Below are 6,452 nucleotides of genomic sequence, written 5' to 3'. Positions count from 1 at the left end.
AAGAAGAAGAAGAAAAAAGAAAAGAAAAGAAAAAGGAAAAAAAAGAAAAAGAAAAGAAAAAGGAAAAAGAAAAAAAAAGAAAAAAAAAGAAAAAGAGAAAGAGAAAAATAAAAAAAATAAAATAAAATAAGAAGAAGAAGGAGAGAATTTTCCTCTCTCTCCTTTCTCTCTTCTTTCTCTCTCTTTTCTCTCTCCTCTCTCTACCTTCTCTCTCTATATTTTCTCTCTCTAGATTCTCTCTCTAGACTTTTCTCTCTCTTTACGAATTTTATCTCTCTAAGATCTTTTCTTCCTCTCTGATTGTATCATGAACCCTAGAATAAACTTGAAGATGAAAATAAGATGATTTGAGATTGCTCCGAAATTCGTGCGATAGATCTGATCCCAGCTGATCCTATTCGAAATTTGTAACACTTGATTCATATTGAGTCACCCTGATAGGACCTCTGATGATCTCGATCATGAGTGCCTCATCGGAAGGATACAAAAGTTTCTCTCTCCACTTTCTCTCTCTACTTTCTCTCTCTAAAATTTTCTCTCTCTTCATGAATTTTCTCTCTCTAAAAGTCTTATGGATCAGTTGAGGATCCAGATACTTAAGTAAATCCTAATTTTGGTTAATCCTAAGAGAGATCCTAGATTTGTGTTATCAGGTTGATTATCGGTAATTTTCTCCATATATGATCTTTATATTTGATCAGGGTTACGAAGAGATGATTGTCTGCAAATGATATCGAGTGGAATATTTTGTTAAAGACATTCATAAATCAAAGAAGAACATTGATTTCTGTGCTTGGATCAGTCACCGGTAAAGGTAAGAATCCATGTACATGATCACTATTATATATATGCTATTTTACTGTTGGTCTTGCATCGTTGGTTTTACATCGTCGGATTTGAGATCGATGAATTTATTATACCTGAGATACTGTTATTTGATTTTGAGCATGAGTATGTTATGTCAATATATATGTATCAGAGATTGATGGCATGATTATATGGATATGACATATCTGAATTGATCATAATGCAAGACAGAATTGATTTGATGAAATCAATACAAAATGATTTAATGAAAAGAAAGAGATATATGGTATGGACTAGTCTTGTCATGTGGAACAGCCCGCCAGGAGCTTATGCCTGGGACAGCCCCCACTGGCTTACAGGTGGATCAGCCGGCCAGGAGCTCATGCCTGGGACAGCCCGCCAGGAGCTTATGCCTGGGACAGCCTCTCACGGGCTTTGGTACGTGGGACAGCCGGCCAGGAGCTCATCCTGGGACAGTCTTGAAAGACTTTTTAAGTGGATTCGATCCGGATGATGACTGAGGTATAAACTTGAATAGTCCAGAGCCAGAAGAAAACTGTTAAAAATTATGTGATTATGAAAGGAGAAATGAAAGATAAGACATGAAACAATTGTTGAACAAAAGTGTTTCACCTGTTAATATATGATGATGCATCTATTTTAACAAGACAGAAAATTTATGAATGTTTGCATTATTCTGGACATTGAACATGAGATTTTATATTTTATTGCTTATCCTTATTTTCAGACTATAGTACTATATCAGTGTGATATGGGAATTTTACTGGGCTGTAAAGCTCACACCCCTTCATCTTTCTTTTTCTTCTCAGAGTTACAGGATGATTTAGATTGGCTATGGCTTGAATTTACGGGTGAGCAGAAGGATAAATAGAGTGTCATAGTATCTGATCAGAGAATTGAAGAAATTTAATTTGTAATTATGTAAGATTTTATGAATTATTATTGAAATTAATTATTATGGATGTTAAGATTTAATGATTTATTTTGGCCTTGCATATTCTTTAGGGCTTGTCTAAGGAGTGTGCGGCCATCACGTATCCGACCCGGGTATTGGATTCGGGGCGTGACAGAATGGTATCAGAGCATAGGTTATGATCATTAGGGATTATGATATAAGTGATTAGAATATTACAGAGTGATATTAGAGCTTAGGTTATGATCATTGGAGATTACGATATAAATGATTAGGATGTGATAGAATAATATCAAAACTTAGGTTTAAGATCACTAGAAATTATGAAGAGATATTAAAACTTTATGTAAGATCAGTAGGATGTGACAGAGTGGCATCTAAGTTTAGAACTTAGGTTACGTTCATTTGGAGACAATGATACAAGTGATTAGGATATGACAGAACAGTACTAGAGCCCAAGTTAAGGTCACTAGGGATTGTCATATAGGCGATATCAAAACTTTAAGATTATAATCAATAGAGTATGATAGATAATATTAGAGTCTGAGGTTATAATCATTAATGATGTAATAGAATGATATTATAGTTCAGGTTATGATCATTAGAAAATATAATTTAAGTGGTATTTAAGCTTAAGGTTATAATTATTTGAAATTATGACTTTAGTGATATTTAAACCTAGGTTATGATCATAAGGAACATGATTGACATAAAAGAAAGGAATCAATATTTGGATTTTGAATCAATAAATACTATGATGAAACTTTATGTATAAGTGGTATATGTTATCTATAATAAAATTGATGAGTTATATCTTAGATTTTAATTAGTAGGGTGGCCTGAATATAAGAAGAGTTGACCTTGGAATGAAGTGGGAGGTATTGATAAGTTATGTTGAGTATACTAGATGATTTTAGAATGTTAAACTTATATGATTGAAGATCATGATACTTTTCTAATTTCGTGATAATTGTCTGATGCGTTATGAATTTTGGATTTATCAAAAGAAAGTTAATTAGGGTATGGTCTAAGAAGAAATTACATCATATGAGAGAGAAATATTTTTGAACACTGAACCCATAAGAGGTCATATAAGAAACTTAATTTTAAATAAAAAATATATTTGAATTTTTATTATGAGAATATGAGATACATATTTTGGTGAAATCTTTGGTTACTCAAAATATCATATTTTGAATATGATTCCTTGATCTTTCAAGTTGTATTGAATTTCAAGTCAAAAGCTTACCTTTCTAAGTGGATCAAAAGTATTTTGATATTGTTGTTAAATTAAAGAAAAAAATTTATTTTGTCAGAGTATGATATACAGGTAATGATGAAATCCTTAAATAATTCATATTACTATCTTGGGATTAGATTTTTTTTTCTTGTGATTGTTAAAGATGATGAAGTGTATTAAGTATTCAAGTCAAAATTTGGATTAATATTTTTTAAATTGAACTAAGACATCTTATTAGTGTTAAATTTGGAATGACTTATACAAGGGATAAGATTTTGTATGGATTTATCGATTAATATTAAGAGTTGTGATGAAGAGAGCTCTATAAGAAATAATTAAGTTGACTCTACTTAAGGATGTTGGCTTGAATTCTTCTAGTTTGTCAAGTTAGAATTAATTCTTAAAAAAAAAAGAAAGAAAGATTGATTTAGGAATTATCTAAATGATTGTAAGGTAAATCTAAGGTTAACTCCAATTGATTCTAGATATGTTAGATTCTTGAAGAGTGATGAAACTTATGCAATGATTTCAAATATAGGAAGTGGATCAAGATTTAATTTTTTATGTGCTATACCCGAAGGTAGTAAAGATAAAGAAACTTAAAATTTTGCCGTAAGTCTTATATAAAATTTGAAGGTTGGATCTATCCTGGATTGATCTAACATATAAGGATATTTTTATCTTTGATAGACTTATATAATTTGATAAATTAATATTAGAGTGCGCAACAAAAGCATGATGGGTTAAATTGATTAGAAATATTAATTCTTTGATTCTGAAGATATTATGGAATACATTAGTTGTAAATAAGGAAGGATTTTATTGATAATGAAAGGATGCTATAAATTTTGATCTAATCTGATCATAGCCGGATAATTTTTGTTAGTAGGATACTTCATTGTAGATAATACCAAGAAATTCTAGATATCTCAAGTTTATTAATAGCTTGATAGTTCTGTTATCAGTTCAAACTTAGAATGTCCTGACATACATCTCATATTTTAAAAAATTTAATATTGTTACTCGAATTGATATAGAAGATTGAGGTTTTCTTAAGATGAGAGTCTACATATAAAATTTGTTGGAAGATCAAGAGAAGGAAAAAAAAAAATCGATGATTGTGAAGAGTGCCCAATGTTTGACCTTTATTTATTTTCCTATCAAGGGTAGTCTGAGATAATTATGAATTTCGAGTGAAATGTATTAGACAAACAAGGGTGGTATATTAATACAAGTCCAAAATATTACAGTTCTTCAAAAAGTTGAGAAATCAATAAGAAGGGATGAGTTTGAAATTTCAAATAATTTTTGTTATAACAAGATCATGAGAAATAAATAATATATATGACATTATCGTAAGCTTGAGAATGACATGAAGAATGTATACTTTGAAATAGGTATCTCGAACGACATAACCTAATTTCGAGGATGAAATTATTTTAAGGAGGGGAGAATGTAATAACCCAGATTAAAAAAAAAAAAAAGGGACGGAAGGAGACTCCCGAAGGGAGTCTACTTCTCTAATGAATCTCGATCGGAGAAGGACTCTAGGCCTCTTAGAACTCTAGGATTCTCTATAAATAAGACTCTCCTCTCCCTCACGAGCCTCCACCGGCGACCGTCGAGCTGATTCCTCTCCTTTTCTCCGTAGAAGCCGCGGCAGCCTCTTCTCGTGTTCACCGAAAATTGAAGGTCGAAGAGGCCACCGGAGCTCAGGTAAGGCTCCAAACTTTCTTCCTCTCCCTCTTCTCTTTCTTCCCATGGTTTTAGATTCCTCGCCGGCCGCCAGGATCGTCGGAAAATCCATGAACAAGGTAAACCCCTGTTTTGCTCTGTTTCGGCCGGACCCTCTCTTCTCTTTTTCGGCCACCGACGTCGTCGGTTGCGGCGTCCCATCCCCAAGACCAGACCTCCATCTCTCTCTCTTCCTTCCCTGAAAATCTTGGCCGCCGATGATCGGTCAATGACCGAAAAATAAAAAGAATAGGGACGGTTCCCTATTTTTGTTAGAAACTCTTCTCCCGCCGGTCAAGTCTTGCCGCCGGCGATTCCTTGCTCTCCGGTTGTCGGCCGTCCGTTGCCGGATCTCCGGCCAAGCCGTCGGAGCCCGAGCCACCGAGGGGGGGACCTCACGGTCTTCCCCTGTTTCAGCCAAGCGAGGCCGCGGGAAGAAAAGAAAGGAAGAAGAAGAAGAAGAAGAAAAGAAAAGAAAAGAAAAAGGAAAAAAAAGAAAAAGAAAAGAAAAAGGAAAAAGAAAAAGAAAAGAAAAAAAAAGAAAAAGAGAAAGAGAAAAATAAAAAAAATAAAATAAAATAAGAAGAAGAAGGAGAGAATTTTCCTCTCTCTCCTTTCTCTCTTCTTTCTCTCTCTTTTCTCTCTCCTCTCTCTACCTTCTCTCTCTATATTTTCTCTCTCTAGATTCTCTCTCTAGACTTTTCTCTCTCTTTACGGATTTTGTCTCTCTAGGATCTTTTCTTTCTCTCTGATTGCATCATGAACCTTAGAATAAACTTGAAGATGAAAATAAGATGATTTGAGATTGCTCCGAAATTTGTACGATAGATCTGATCCCAGCTGATCCTATTCGAAATTTGTAACACTTGATTCATATTGAGTCACCCTGATAGGACCTCTGATGATCTCGATCATGAGTGCCTCATCGGAAGGATACAAAATTTTTTCTCTCCACTTTCTCTCTCGACTTTTTCTCTCTAAAATTTTCTCTCTCTTCATGAATTTTCTCTCTCTAAAAGTCTTATGGATCAGTGGAGGATCCAGATACTTAAGTAAATCCTAATTTTGGTTAATCCTAAGAGAGATCCTAGATTTGTGTTATCAGGTCGATTATCGGTAATTTTCTCCATATATGATCTTTATATTTGATCAGGGTTACGAAGAGATGATTGTCTGCAAATGATATCGAGTGGAATATTTTGTTAAAGACATTCATAAATCAAAGAAGAACATTGATTTCTGTGCTTGGATCAGTCACCGGTAAAGATAAGAATCCCTGTACATGATCACTATTATATATATGCTATTTTACTGTTGGTCTTGCATCGTTGGTTTTGCATCGTCGGATTTGAGATCGATGAATTTATTATACCTGAGATACTGTTATTTGATTTTGAGCATGAGTATGTTATGTCAATATATATGTATCAGAGATTGATGGCATGATTATATGGATATGACATATCTAAATTGATCATAATGCAAGACAGAATTGATTTGATGAAATCAATACAAAATGATTAAATGAAAAGAAAGAGATATATGGTATGGACTAGTCTTGTCATGTGGAACAGTCCGTCAGGAGCTTATGCCTGGGACAGCCCCCACTAGCTTACAGGTGGATCAGCCGGTCAGGAGCTCATGCCTGGGACAGCCCGTCAGGAGCTTATGCCTGGGACAGCCTCTCACGAGCTTTGGTACGTGGGACAGCCGGTCAAGAGCTCATCCTGGGACAGT

The sequence above is a fragment of the Elaeis guineensis genome, chromosome 11 (genome assembly GCF_000442705.2).
Source record: "Elaeis guineensis isolate ETL-2024a chromosome 11, EG11, whole genome shotgun sequence".
In the NCBI taxonomy this organism is placed as follows: Eukaryota; Viridiplantae; Streptophyta; class Magnoliopsida; order Arecales; family Arecaceae; genus Elaeis; species Elaeis guineensis.
This window is presented reverse-complemented; position numbering follows the sequence as displayed.